The following is a 17,116-nucleotide window of genomic DNA, read 5'->3' on the forward strand; positions in this document are numbered from 1 at the left end:
GAAATAGGGTGAAAATACAGTCAGACCAGGATCTAGAGTAGAACCCCGGAGCTCGATTTAACTATATAAAACATGCACAAGTGCAACCAAATATTTACGTCTGCATGCACCAAGTGCATAAAAAATCAAATTTGTGCGTGAATCACCCTCACTTGATCACACAAAATCGATCTTTGAACACGCTAAATACCTCTAAAGTATATTTGCTACACTACATCCCTAATCCCTGTGTAACGTGTAATTTGCTATGCTTTCTTAGGCTTGACGTCATCAAAATGTGGGTACTTAAGATTATGTGCACGCTTCTATTACGTCTTGCAGCAATGCATCGTTAATATATGTGACACTTGCAGCTTGCCTTTGATAAATTTATAGGACCGGGGTGAGACCTGGTTTTGTTTGGTGCAACTTGGTTTTCATGTCAACAAGTTAAATTGCAGTTGAATCAAGTTCCTTACATCGACCTTGAACCCCCACCCGCGGTGCAAAATTGGCACAGACACACCACGGTACATATTCGATTCACACAGAAGAACCCTTAGCCTCGGTCCCCCTGTTTTCAGTACATTTCATATACTTAAATACACCGTTTTGTTTTGTTGCAAGTTACGGATAGAAGGATGAAAATAGAATATACTATAACATTTGCATATTATCAGACCGCCACCTTGTATAATCTTTGTTGATAAAAGCATCATACCAAATTCAATAACAAGCAATTAATTACTAGTATTCACATACATATTTAAAAGTTATTATACAAACCAATTTCTTTCAAGTAGCTCAAGATTTGATGCCCGCTTACACGGAAAAAGAAATCTTTCAGATTTACTGTTTGATCATGTGAATCCCTTGCAATTGCAAAGTCCACACAGTCAAGCAATACTGCGGAAAGGTATCTTTGTGGGCTAGCGCATTTAAATCGGGATTATTCCAGACCAGTACAAGCAGAGTAACACACATGCGCGAACGCACACACACAGGTGCAGGGGCGGTCGGGTAGCCTAGTGGTTAAAGCGTTCGCTCGTCACGCCGAAGACCCGGGTTCGATTCCCGACATGGGTACAATGTGTGAAGCCCATTTCTGGTGCCCCCCCCCCCCCCCCCCCCCCCCCCCCCCCCCGTGATATTGCTAGAATATTGCTAAAAGCGGCGTAAAACCATACTCACTCACTCACATACGTGCATGCACGTCGCTTTATAAGTGCAACAGTCTTGAACGCGACGTTAAACTCCATTTCACGTCACCTTATTATTATCATTATTGTTTCCTTTTTTTCATCAATAGACAGGTTAAAAATACACCCTGTGATCAAAGGATTAGATATCACCCTCCCTGTATAATAGCTGATCCATACGAGAGGTCCGAGGTAAATGGCCGTTAAAACATTGGTCAATCAGTCGGACACGATTAGCTTGACGTCCGTCCAGAATTACCCCTCTCAAATAAAGAAGGGGATATGGCCAAATGGCTACCATGCTGTGGCAGGCACTTTGATGAAATGTGTTGATAGACGGTGATCGTTGCACTGATCAGATGTATTGACTGGCGACACAAGTTGCTTATATTGGCGGGCGTTTATATCATTGGACCGTAATGAGCATTGAGCTGTAATGCCAGAACTGGCGCCTGTGTGTTCGTGTCGTCTGATCCCATCTTCCAAAGGCAAGGGAGTTGACTAAAAGTCCAATTTCCACCCTTGCCGAACGAGGGTGGAATTTCCAGACTCGATCGTAGCGACTGTTGGAACCATTATTCATGAGCATCTTGGTATGTCCAATGTATCTGCAAGATAGGTACCTAGAAACCTCAGAGCTCAAGATCGCCATCAGAGAACTGAAAGTTGTCGAGACCTCCTGGATCTCTATGCTGCAGATGAAGCCAGATTTCTTTCTCGTCCAGTGACAGGTGATGAAACATGGATTCACCACTGGGACCCAGAAACTAAATTGGAATCCTTGCAATGGGAAGCAGCCCGATTCTCCCCCTCCGAGGAAGTTTCGCACTCAGCCATCGGCTGGCAAGGTAATGCCAACATGTTTTTACGCCGCTTTTAGCAATATTCCAGCAATATCATGGCGGGGGACACCAGAAATGGGCTCCACACATTGTATCCCATGTCAGTATTCGAACCAGGGTCTTCGGCGTGACGAGCGAACGCTTTAACCACTTGGCTACCCGACCGCCCCTTTTGGGATGGAAGAGGCATATTACTGATTGATTACATGCCACCAAAAACTACAAACAATGGACAGTATTATGCTAATGTAATGAAAGAATTGCGAAAATCTATTCGCCAGAAACGCCGTTGGATGTTAACACGTGGTATTCTACTTTTGCATGACAACGCTCCTGTTCACAAGTCGAGAATTGCACAGGCCGCCATATGTGAACGTGGTTTCGAACAGTTAAATCACCCACCCTACAGCCAAGACTTATCCCCAAGTGACTATTTCCTGTTCCGGCAAATGAAATCTGCCCTACGTGGAAGACGCTTCCAGGATTACGAGGACATAAAGGCTGTCACAGAGGCGTGGTTAGAGGGCCAATCTGCGGATTTCTATAAAAGTGGTATTAAAATCTTGCAGGACAAATGGAATAAGTGTATTAAGGTGAATGGAGATTATATTGAAAAATAGAGGTGCAAAAGATATTCTGCGATTTGGTCTATATAGAAGTTACAAAACTCATTGAACGACCCTCGTACATGAAACCACTTGAGAACCTTGATTTAAAACTTGAAGAGATTTTGACCGTCAGGTGAGGGAATACAAGCTCTGCAAATCCTGCAATCGACCGCAATCGACACGTTGTTTGCAAACCATGTGTCGATTTCGTCACGTTTTTTACTGTTTAAATACTAACCGATCGTAGTGGTAGTTGCAGATCGTAGTGGTAGTTGCAGATCGTAGTGGTAGTTGCAGATCGTAGTGGTAGTTGCAGATCATAGTGGTAGTTGCAGATCGTGGTGGTAGTTGCAGATCGTAGTGGTAGTTGCAGATCGAAGTAGTAGTTGCAGATCGAAGTGGTAGTTGCAGATCGTAGTGGTAGTTGCAGATCATAGTGGTAGTTGCAGATCTTGATGGTAGTTGCAGATCGTAGTGGTAGTTGCAGATCGTAGTGTTAGTTGCAGATCGTAGTGGTGATTGCAGATCGTAGTGGTAGTTGCAGATCGTAGTGGTAGTTGCAGATCGTGGTGGTAGTTGCAGATCGTAGTGGTGATTGCAGATCGTGGTGGTAGTTGCAGATCGTAGTGGTGATTGCAGATCGAAGTGGTAGTTGCAGATCGAAGTGGTGGTTGAAGAACGTGGTGGTAGTTGCAGATCGTAGTGGTGATTGCAGGTCGTAGTGGTAGTTGCAGATAGTAGTTTGGTTGCAGATCGTAGTGGTGATTGCAGATCGTAGTGGTAGTTGCAGATCGTAGTGGTAGTTGCAGATCGAAGTGGTAGTTGCAAATCGTAGTGGTGATTGCAGATCGTAGTGGTAGTTGCAGATCGTAGTGGTGATTGCAGATCGTGGTGGTAGTTGCAGATCGTAGTGGTGATTGCAGATCGTAGTGGTAGTTGCAGATCGTAGTGGTAGTTGCAGATCGTAGTGTTAGTTGCAGATCGAAGTGTTAGTTGCAGATCGAAGTGGTGGTTGAAGAACGTAGTGGTAGTTGCAGATCGTAGTGGTGATTGCAGGTTGTAGTGGTAGTTGCAGATCGTAGTGGACGCAGCAACAACGGTATGATTAGAACCGACGTAGCAGTAACACATATAATTAGAATCGACGTAGCAGCAAATATTGTGTGACTAGAACCGACGCAGCAGCAACTATATGTTAAGGTGACGTGAAATGGGGTTTAACATCGGGTCAAAGATTATTGCATTTATATAGCAACGTCCATGCACGAGTATGTGTGGCTGCTTGTTCTAGTCCTGACAGATGCCGATTTATAGTGCAAGCCTATTGAGATACCATGCCGCAGTTTAACATGAATAACCCCACTCAGACACAGTATACTGACTCCGAGTCGACCAGTAAATGTCGAGCGGGCAGGGTAACAACAAGAACTATCCTAAAAGTCTTTTTGAGTGACGCGGCCGGGATCGAACCCCGGACCTTCCACTCTCCGGGCAGACGCTCTACCACTAGACCACGGAGGCGGTCCTCTATGAATAGAACCGACGTAGCAGCAACACGTTTGATTTGAATCTACAAAGCAGAAAAACCTGTATCATTAGAACCGACACAGAAACAACTGTATGATTAGAACCGACTTAGCAGCCCAGCTATGATTAGAATCGGCGTAACAGCACAAACTGTGTGATTAGAACCGAAACAGAAAATACTGTGTGATTAGAACCGACTTTGCAACACAGCTATGATTAGAATTGGCGTAGCAGCACAAACTGTGTGAATAGAACCGACACAGAAACAACTGTATGATTAGAACCGACTTAGCAGCCCAGCTATGATTAGAATCGGCGTAAAAGCACAAACTGTGTGATTAGAACCGGAACAGAAAATACTGTGTGATTAGAACCGACTTAGCAACACAGCTATGATTAGAATTGGCGTAGCAGCACAAACTGTGTGATTAGAACCGACACAGAAACAACTGTATAATTAGAACCGACATGGCAGCCCAGCTATGATTAGAATCGACGTAGCAGCACATACTGTGTGATTAGAACCGAAACAGAAAATACTGTGTGATTAGAACCGACTTAGCAACACAGCTATGATTAGAATTGGCGTAGCAGCACAAACTGTGTGATTAGAACCGACACAGAAACAACTGTATAATTAGAACCGACTTGGCAGCCCAGCTATGATTAGAATCGACGTAGCAGCACAAACTGTGTGATTAGAACCGAAACAGAAAATACTGTGTGATTAGAACCGACTTAGCAACACAGCTATGATTAGAATCCGCGTAGCAGCACAAACTGTGTGATTAGAACCGACACAGAAACAACTGTATGATTAGAACCGACTTAGCAGCAACAGCTATGTTTAGAATCGACGTAGCAGCACAAACTGTGTGATTAGAACCGAAACAGAAAATAATGTATGAATAGGACCGACTTACCAATACAGCTATTATTAGAATCGGCGTAGCAGCACAAACTGTGTGATTAGAACCGAAACAGAAAATAATGTATGATTAGAACCGACTTAGCAACACAGCTATGATCAGAATCGGCGTAGCAGCACAAACTGTGTGATTAGAACCGACACAGAAACAACTGTATGATTAGAAGCGAAACAGAAACAACGGCTGAATGATTGGTACCGTCGTAGCAGCAACAACAAAAAGTTACTGTATTATTAGACCCGACGTAGTTCCACCAGCTGTGTGATCATAATCGACGTGGCAGCATCTGTGGCAGCACCGATGTAGCCGCAGCAACTGTAGGAGTACCAGCAGCACCGGCACCCGCAGCAGTATAACCGTACATGTGACAGTAGGGGGATACGAATTCCCAGTCAATGTATTAATGTTTTGTTTCATAAAGAGAAAAGGTGGTACAGCGCAGGGACCAGCTATCGACAACCTTCTGCTTGTACAGTAGAAGTAAAGTCCGCCCTGCCTTCAGGCCTCGGCTAGAAATACACCATAGATAATGTATATGTGTATGATCGGTCCTGTATACCTTCCACAGTATCAATGAGCTGACTGTCACAATACATATCATCTTATACGCTATAAGTGCATACCACGCGGAATTTGTTGTTGATCCCTAACTCGCCTCCACTGAGTTACAAGAAAAAGTCTTTTGAGGCCATGTGTACAAATTATAATTTGCAATATGTAAGAAACTACATTTGTTTCATGTTCATGTTAATTGATTAAGCACTGAGATGCGCAATTGCTTTATAAAATATCCGTCATTATCCGTGTATTTTACATAATGAGATGGATACTCGTTGTTGTCATGAGAAACATGTTTTAAATGTGCGAACTTCACCAGGTGCCGGCCGAGTCCACTTCTGTATTGGAGGCGTGGCAGGTACACGCTGGTATTTGTTTTCGCTCGATAAAATATCATGACTTTATTTATTTAAATTTACTCTGACACTTATTTGTCGGTGTCCCCTGGGCGGGATAGTAATCCTTCTCGGAAAAAAAGGATCGGGTTAGAAAAACAAAACACCTGGGTTTTTCCCTCGGTTTTCCTCAGCTGGTTTCAATTGTGACTGTTCCAACCAAAGTCAGACTGGTCAGCACGTTTGTACGTATGTTACAGATGAAGACGCATCATCCATCACCACTTCCAACGATGTGTTCACTGTATGTTCACCAAGCCAAGCTGTATTTGCAGTGAAAGTAAGACAGGCAAATATACATAAGGCGGGGAATACGGATGGCGCTGAGATGAAACTTAGCTCCGAGTGTTTAATTGTGACAAAAAGTATGTACAATTATCATTTTAATGATTTACTTTTCACAGGAATTTAGACTAACTTGTTTCTGTCTTGTGGTTTGACGTGGAGCGCTCCATGACCCTTGAACCTATCACGGTGGCGGCCATGTTGACTTGACAGGACGTGGGGTAGTTCGACATGTACCTTTACCCCCATGTTACAGTTTATTGCTTTAAGTAAACATGAAAGGTAATTGGTTTTTAAGAAAAGGAGGTCAGTTTACCCCGGCAACGACTATATATCTCTACGTTCAAATAGACCAACACATTTTTCAACTGATATTCGTGAAAGTAGCACAGATCATTGGGCTTCGCCCACGCACACGCATGCAATTTCATCGGTTGCTGAAGACCGATTCTACACGTACACGTACACGTACACGCATACGCATACGCATGCAATTTAATACCCGTGGAGATCCTGGGTAGAATAGGTCTTCAGCAACCCATGCTTGTCGTACGACGCGACCAACGTGATCGGGTGGTCAGGCTCGCTGATTTGATTCATGCATGTCAACGTATCCCAATTGCGTGGATCGATGCTTATGATATTAATCACTGCATGGATTATATGACACCTACAGAACCGTTATATGACACCTACAAAACCGTTACATGACACCTACAGAGCCGTTACATGACACACCTACAAAACCGTTATATGAAACACCTACAGAACCGTTACATGACACCTACAGAACCGTTACATGACACACCTACTGAACCGTTATATGAAACACCTACAGAACCGTTACATGACACCTACAGAACCGTTACATGACACACCTACAGAACCGTTACATGACACACCTACAGAACCGTTATGTGACACACCTACAGAACCGTTACATGACACACCTACAGAACCGTTACATGACACCTACAGAACCGTTACATGACACATCTACAGAAGCGTTACATGACACACCTACAGAACCCTTATATGACACACCTACAGAACCGTTATATGACACACCTACAGAACCGTTACATGACACACCTACAAAATCGTTACATGACACATCTACAGAACCCTTATATGACACACCTACAGAACCGTTATGTGACACACCTACAGAACCGTTATGTGACACCTACAGAACCGTTATATGACACACCTACAGAACCGTTATGAGACACACCTACAGAGCCGTTACATGACACACCTACAAAACCGTTATATGAAACACCTACAGAACCGTTACATGACACCTACAGAACCGTTACATGACACACCTACTGAACCGTTATATGAAACACCTACAGAACCGTTACATGACACCTACAGAACCGTTACATGACACACCTACAGAACCGTTACATGACACACCTACAGAACCGTTATGTGACACACCTACAGAACCGTTACATGACACACCTACAGAACCGTTACATGACACCTACAGAACCGTTACATGACACATCTACAGAAGCGTTACATGACACACCTACAGAACCCTTATATGACACACCTACAGAACCGTTATATGACACACCTACAGAACTGTTACATGACACACCTACAAAACCGTTACATGACACACCTACAGAACCCTTATATGACACACCTACAGAACCGTTACATGACACACCTACAGAACCGTTATGTGACACCTACAGAACCGTTATATGACACACCTACAGAACCGTTATGAGACACACCTACAGGACCGTTATGTGACACACCTACAGAACCGTTATGTGACACACCTACAGAACCCTTATATGACACACCTACAGAACCGTTACATGACACATCTACAGAACCGTTACATGACACACCTACAGAACCCTTATATGACACACCTACAGAACCCTTATATGACACACCTACAGAACCGTTACATGACACATCTACAGAACCGTTATATGAAACACCTACAGAACCGTTACATGACACCTACAGAACCGTTACATGACACACCTACAGAACCGTTACATGACACACCTACAGAACCCTTATATGACACACCTACAGAACCGTTACATGACACACCTACAGAACCGTTATGTGACACACCTACAGAACCGTTATGTGACACAACTACAGAACCCTTATATGACACACCTACAGAACCGTTTTGAGACACACCTACAGAACCCTTATGTGACACACCTACAGAACCGTTACATGACACACCTACAGAACCCTTATATGAAACACCTACAGAACCCTTATATGGCACACCTACAGAACCGTTACATGACACCTACAGAACCGTTACATGACACACCTACAGAACCCTTATATGACACACCTACAGAACCGTTATGTGACACACCTACAGAACCGTTACATGACACACCTACAGAACCGTTACATGACACCTACAGAACCGTTACATGACACATCTACAGAAGCGTTACATGACACACCTACAGAACCGTTACATGACACACCTACAGAACCCTTATATGACACACCTACAGAACCGTTATGTGACACACCTACAGAACCGTTTTGAGACACACCTACAGAACCCTTATGTGACACACCTACAGAACCGTTACATGACACACCTACAGAACCCTTATATGAAACACCTACAGAACCCTTATATGGCACACCTACAGAACCGTTACATGACACCTACAGAACCGTTATGAGACACACCTACAGAACCCTTATATGACACACCTACAGAACCGTTACATGACACACCTACAGAACCGTTACATGACACACCTACAGAACCGTTACATGACACCTACAGAACCGTTATATGACACATCTACAGAAGCGTTACATGACACACCTACAGAACCGTTACATGACACACCTACAGAACCCTTATATGACACACCTACAGAACCGTTATGTGACACACCTACAGAACCCTTATATGACACACCTACAGAACCGTTACATGACACACCTACAGAACCGTTATGTGACACACCTACAGAACCGTTACATGACACCTACAGAACCGTTACATGACACACCTACAGAACCCTTATATGACACACCTACAGAACCGTTATGTGACACACCTACAGAACCGTTACATGACACACCTACAGAACCGTTACATGACACCTACAGAACCGTTACATGACACATCTACAGAAGCGTTACATGACACACCTACAGAAGCGTTACATGACACACCTACAGAACCCTTATATGACACACCTACAGAACCGTTATGTGACACACCTACAGAACCGTTTTGAGACACACCTACAGAACCCTTATGTGACACACCTACAGAACCGTTACATGACACACCTACAGAACCCTTATATGAAACACCTACAGAACCCTTATATGGCACACCTACAGAACCGTTACATGACACCTACAGAACCGTTATGAGACACACCTACAGAACCCTTATATGACACACCTACAGAACCGTTATGTGACACACCTACAGAACCGTTACATGACACACCTACAGAACCGTTACATGACACCTACAGAACCGTTACATGACACATCTACAGAAGCGTTACATGACACACCTACAGAACCGTTACATGACACACCTACAGAACCCTTATATGACACACCTACAGAACCGTTATGTGACACACCTACAGAACCCTTATATGACACACCTACAGAACCGTTACATGACACACCTACAGAACCCTTATGTGACACACCTACAGAACCGTTACATGACACACCTACAGAACCGTTACATGACACACCTACAGAACCCTTATATGACACACCTACAGAACCGTTACATGACACACCTACAGAACCGTTATGTGACACACCTACAGAACCGTTACATGACACACCTACAGAACCGTTACATGACACACCTACAGAACCGTTATGAGACACACCTACAGAACCTTTATGTGACACACCTACAGGCTAACTAAGGATACTGGATACCGTCTCCTTGTCGATTTCATTACTACGTTTTACAAAAATAAGATTTAGCCAAATTCCGCATTATCATCACAACTCCGATTTCAGAGCAAGATTTGTCATGTTTATAGTCTCCTGCTGTAGGAACTGATTCGGTTTGAGTCATCACAGTTGTCGGCCTAGGTAGACACATCCGTGAGCGTGCTCACAGTTCACCGTTAGACTAATGTTATTGTCTAAATGTTAGCTTCGCCACAGGCAGCCCCGCTAAAAAGACAGATTTAAACGGGTTTTTTTGGTTACAACTGTGCGTACACTTGAATCAGTGTATGTGTGCTAGCAACGCTTCGCAACAAGCAGCCCCGCTTTAAAAAACAGATTAAAATGGGTTTTTTCACAATTTGCGTACACTTGAATCAGTGTATGTTTGCTAGCAACGCTGCGCCAACAAATCACGAAGTTTCTCACATATGTCAACGAACGTTCCTAAAATATCCTTTGGGGAGCTTTAGAAAGACAGAAGAAATTAACAAACAGTATCTTGTTTGAAACCCTGTCCCACCTAACCACACCTCTCAGAACACATTCGATCAATATTTATATACCTGCTTCAATTGAACAACATTGCTGCTATTCCAGGCTGGATCACTAGAAGCTCATTTAATCTCCGATTTCTCCATGTTGTTGCTCAAGGTATAAGCGATGAGGTGAGGTGGGGTTTAACGTCGCGTCCAAGATTATAGCGACGTGCATGCACCTGTGTGTGTGTGGCTGTTTGTACTAGTCCGGACTGATGCCGATTTATAGCACTAGCCCACTGAGATACCATTCCACAGTTTAACATGAATACCCAACTCAGACACAGTATATTGACTCCGAGCCGACCAGTCCTTGATTTAGCCCCTTAATGCCGAGCGCCAGACAGGGTAACAACAAGTACCATTTTTTAACATCTTTTGGTATGACGCGGGCATGGATCGAAACCCGGATCTTCTGCTCTCCGGGCGCGCGATTTACCACAAGACCACGGAGGCGGTCCATGTCAGGCGATGAGCGATTTATTAATACATAACATGTGAAAAGGCGGCGACTGGACATATTTAGTGTTATCAGCAAAAAGTGCACGTAAGCAAACGTTTTATAAGTGAACAGAGTGAGTCAGTGAGTTTAACTCCGCTTTGAACCGTATTTCAAATGCATCACCGCGTGTGATCTTGATCTTGAAATTGAAGGAAAGCAGGTATTAGGCGCTCACGACTTTTGTGAAACCCACGAGCATGGATGTGGTGCGGACAAACAAAAATATATTCTAGGCGAATATAGGATTCGAATCCAAGATCATGCCCACACCGAATCGTAGTGCCTTCAACGACTGGGCATCTTCGCGGGGCAAGGGAGTTAACTGACTACAGAATTCCAGTTTCCGTCAGTTAACACCCTTGCCTCGGGAAGACGGGACTGAGTCACTTGTGTCAGAAATTACGACCGCTTGTTTAAAGCCTGTCTATATACTCGGACCATTCAAACAGAATTGTTTCATAGTTGTGTAGGAACAATGATGGTAGCTCTCTTTAGTTTGATAACCCCGCTGTTATAGTGCTGGAATATTGCTAAAAGCGGCGTACAACCATATTCACTCACTCACTGATAACAGATAGTGTCCGAGTGGGTGAATGTTGTTTTCTACCGCATTCAGCAACATTGAGAACTAAGGCAAATTGAAGACTATGCATCCAACTGTGGAGTGTTTGACTGAATGGTATACTTGATGAGAAATATTCAAAGATATAACGATGAAAAATGTCACCATGTTTCATTTGTATTGAGTTCGCGATCAGCACTGATGGAGTCGGCTAATACTACGGGTAGTACGACATAGTCGTAATAACAGTTGCAGCAGTATCATGGTGGCAGTAGGAGTAGTTGTAGTGGTGGTAGAAGTACTAAAAAGTAAACTATCGAAATATGACTGAAGTAATGCCGATGTTGAATCACACGCTGGGTATTTGAGCTCAATCGGTTAAATGTCATGGTATGAGTTGTTTGATGCGGTCGTAAAATCTGCCTTTCGGGCCAACACCTAGGCACTTGACTGTCTCCGCGATGTGTAAGGGGAAATAACTCGGCAAAACATTCGAACTGCTTGACATGAGAAAACTGTCGTATAACAAAATGAAGGTACAATGAAGTTCCTGTTGGCCTAGTTAATCTCCTAGAATTCAGAGTTGTGGAATACCTGTGAGTGTTTAGGTTTGGTTTACATCGTTCTGGACAGGATTTTACCTATATATGTAGTCTACATGGCATTGACCTGACGTAGAAGGAAAGTCCAAAGACGTTTTGCGCGTCATTGAAATACAGAGTACCGTATAGGATGGTCACAACTGGTCATAAATGGGGCGAATCCTGGATTTGAACCCACGAGCAACAGATCCTGGCACGGCTAAGGGACTCAATTCGTCACAACGAGATGTGACGGACTACTGTAGTGACATGATGAAAATCATTAAATAAAAATAATTTGAAAAAACCCCGTGTGTTTGTGTGTTGGACTTAAAGATACAAAAGTGCAGATAGACTGATTGAAAACGAGTGACAATACCAGATTCATACGACTGTTGTTCCATATCAAATAATAGTTTAAAAAACGTGGCTTGTAAATTGGGTTGGGTTTTTTCATCTACACTAAGAGTAAAACCAAGTTAGGTCTGATGGGTGTTGTCCGTATGAAACCAGGGCCCACTTGCACAAAGTGATCTTAGCGCTAAGACTATTGTAAGCCTATGTTACAGCATGGGAGTTACGATCATCTTAGCGCTAAGACCGCTTTGTGCAAGTGGGCCCTGCAGCTGGTGTTTGATCATCAGGCCTGTCTGTTCAGAGTGTTCCATGTCTGGGTTGGTGCAGCAAACGTATTGATATATTGAATCATTCTTTTCTTTATATCAGCAGTATTGCTATCCTGCTTTTAGATTATTTGATTCTGCCAGCTGTTAGAAAGGCAGGCACACATGCGCATATGTTATAGGGACTCGATATATTCTTTTATTATTAATACCGCATACGATATTACATATTGATCATGTTAGATGGTATGTTTCAATCCACACACAACGACCACTGATAGGGACGCAGATGGGTGAACGTTGTTAGCGTTTCATCCCAGTAATGTCTAAACGTGTTTCTCCTACAATGGATATTTACTATCAAAAGGAAGGTAATGCATTTTTGATGTATTTGATTGTATTTGTGTCACAGACGCTTGCCTTAGTTACGTGCATCCGCTGGGCTGGATCTCATATTTACGTGTTATGAATAGTTGGACGTTTCCCCCGCTAATCTGACACGTCGTGTGTAACCTATACACTACTCCACTCAACATTTGATTAAAGCTGATCGGGGGTCTTTTTTAAAGGCGGGGTACGTGTGTTTTAGGGATCCATTTGTTATTTTGAGGATGAGGTGATGGTTAGGTACAACAGGACTTCTTTCCCTTCAACATGCCAGTGACGTTTTGCATTTGTATTTCGTGTTGATGCGGCGTTAAACAATAACCTCTCGCTTCAATAACCAATTATTAACCGTATAAGACTATCGTGGAGTTAGTGAGTGAGTGAGTTGGGTTTTATGCCGCTTTGGAAAGTATCCCAGTTATATCACGGCATGTCAGGTTAATATGGTAGGATAGCCCGAAGTGATGCAGGTCTTAAACGTTTATCACTTTCGTGTAAAACCCACGACGATGGTATAGTGCTGACAAACCTATAAACATAATCGGGGCTGCCCGGGATTCGACCCCACGATCATAGGGACGCAACTCTGCACAGCGACGTGCGGCGACTTAGACGACTGGGGCACCCGTGCCCCGACTATCGTTGATCTAAAGTGGACATATCCGACTAGTTTAACTATTTCTCACGATATTGTCAGAAAGTGGATATACACCGTTATTACAGACAGACAGACAGACAGACAGACAGACATGTTTATTCAGTAAAAGGCCAATGGCCCAAAATACAGACATGTGAGCATGACATTTACAGGGCACAGAATTTATCATTAATTATTTTGTGAGCATAGTATAAGAATTTACAAACTAGAAATAATGTTTGCTCATTATAATTACTAAGAATATTTATTACATGAGAATTACTGTAATGAGTAGGCATAGGAAGATTAACAAAGTATTTTTGTCTTAGGGCAGAATATAAATTACAATTAAAGAGTACATGAAATTCATCCTCAATGACATTAACTCCCTTACTACTACAACAGTTACAAAATCTGAGTGAACGGTCTGTTTTACTATATCTGCCAGTTTCTAAAGCTATTTTAAAATTTGAACATCTGAGTGGAGTGGGAGTGGACATGACAAGTACCTTTCAACATTTAACATGGATTTAAAATGCTTATAAAGATCACATTTTGGAGAAGAGTTTACAGGAGCACTCCAGTATTGCTGTAAATTATCTTTGAGCCTTTGCTGAAAATGGAGAATATTATTATTACAGCGTACACTGTTGTTATTGAAGGAAATATACATGTCCCTCACGTGGAACTGAACCGACTTTAATCGACTTGGCGAGCCCTACTTTAATGACAATGCTAATCCTATTATCCTATAAAGTCACGAGTAACACATGTGCAAACGCTCCCGGCTTACTCACTCCACTTGTAAAGTCATTCACATACCGTTATTCCTCTATTAGACGCCTGGCCTCAGACGCAAGCCGGCCTCTAATTGACGCCGAGTCATATGCTCTGTCCTAAAAATATAAGCCTGGGTTATTTGATGAAATTAATGATCCTATAAACACTGATTATGTACACAGTGTATTCGGTAGGGTAGTGAGTTGCTACTGTGTGCACATTAAACAGAATAGACGCTGGACCTCTAATAGACGCATGTCTTTGATAAACGCCTGGTCAACTGCTTGCGCGAAATTGATAGACGCCCGTGCGTCTAATAGAGGAAATACGGTACAGGCAACAGCGTCAACCACCAATAAACCCTCTTTGTATTAACCCATGCCCGTATACGCTTCATTCATGATTGTATGTATAACCATTTAAATTCTGCAACGTCAGAGTTTTGATATGATAGGATTTGTGTGACTGAAATAGCCCGCATAAGCCAGTCAGATTGATGTATACAGCTACAAGCCCTGGACGTGATTCGACAACAGCGGCAGAACAGCGAGTCAGCTGATGTGTATCATGGCATTATCCTACACAGATATGTTCATCAGTAACATGATAGAGTGTATGGGCGCGTGACTCACGGAGTGGACTTCACTGGATATATGTAGTTTAATCCCGTACGGTGGAACAATCACATGACTCATTGTGTTTCATCCTGTGATCTGATTTCCACCATCACCATCATCGACGTCACCATCATCAACAACAACATTGGGCGATAATAAGTATCTGTATGGATTATTATCATCATCAACAGACCGCCTCCGTGGTTTCTTGGTAGAGCGTCCGCCAGGCGAAGGTCCGGGGTTCGATCCCAAGCCGCGTCATACCAAAAGACGTTTAAAGATGGTACTTGTTGTTATCCAATCTGGCGCCCTGATATATCTAGAATATTGCCTACTAAGTCGAAAAACAACAAACTAGAGGCGTATTTATGCAGCGCTTTACCACGCCCACTAGCATGTACACGGCACCAAACAACTATTATCGGTCAACGAATCAGAAATCAGATTGTAGTCTCGGCTTCCTTGGGTTCTCAAAACCAATTCTGTTTGTTGCAAGAAAGTTTGCACCAACATCTTCTGTTCGGAATTGTGGGCAGAGGCAATTTCGAACACAGAAGCAAAATGTCATATATAACAGTGGGTGAGTGAGTGAGTTTGGTTTTACGCCGCATTTAGCAATATTCCAGCAATATCACACCAGAAATGGGCTTCACACATTGTACCCATGTCGGGAATCGAACCCGGGTCTTCGGCGTGACGAGCGAACGCTTTAACCACTAGGCTACCCGACCGCCCCAATATACCTAACAGATAAGTGTAATCACCTTCAGCATACAATTGATTTCAGCGAATATTAATACAGCATAGCCCCGTTTATCTGGACCCAAAATGAGAAGTATTTCCCTACACAGGAAACAGCATACGGTATGGTCGCGAGACTGCTTTAGGTTTTCGACTATCATGATATCGACCACTTGTTTGTCTTTTACAGATTCAGTCTGAGTACAGTTAAATAATTATAATTTCTTGCTGGCGCGTTTAATCGTCTTAGTGGTAATGGTAGATGCGATTTCTGAAAAAGAGACACTGCGGGGACAAGAGAGGAATATCAATACTTTGTAGAATCGATGACGTCATTATAGACTGTAGTGACACCATGAAACAATGGATTACCTTTTCTGAAATAAAGTATATAAGAAATGTAGTCCCACTTTCTTGCCATGATGCTGCGCCAATCGCAGACAACTCTATATTGATTTCAATCTCATTTCATCACAGTATCATGTTTATGGTAAAACTGTATACATATTCCTGTATACAGTAAAGTACGGTTATAACGAACTCAAAGGGTCTTCTAATTTTAGTTCGTTATAATCGTAGTTCGTTATAAGCATATATACAGCCAAACTACAGCAAATAGTCGGGACCAAAAAAGTAAGTTCGTTATATCCGTCAGTTCGTTATAAGCGTGTTCGTTATAACCGTTGTTTACTGTATTTTGCATTTTGCTCCCCCTTGGCCGTGCCAGGATCTGCCCCTGTCCACCCCAAATCTCTCAAGTAAGCTGGGATATACATTTAATGCTGTTAGGGCGACATGAAACAACATTGGCCAACTCACGGTGCATGCGACTGAGTTCTATATATAATACACTGCCGGGCAA

This window comes from Haliotis cracherodii, unplaced genomic scaffold, assembly GCF_022045235.1.
Source record: "Haliotis cracherodii isolate W230 unplaced genomic scaffold, xgHalCrac1.p SCAF_4, whole genome shotgun sequence".
In the NCBI taxonomy this organism is placed as follows: Eukaryota; Metazoa; Mollusca; class Gastropoda; order Lepetellida; family Haliotidae; genus Haliotis; species Haliotis cracherodii.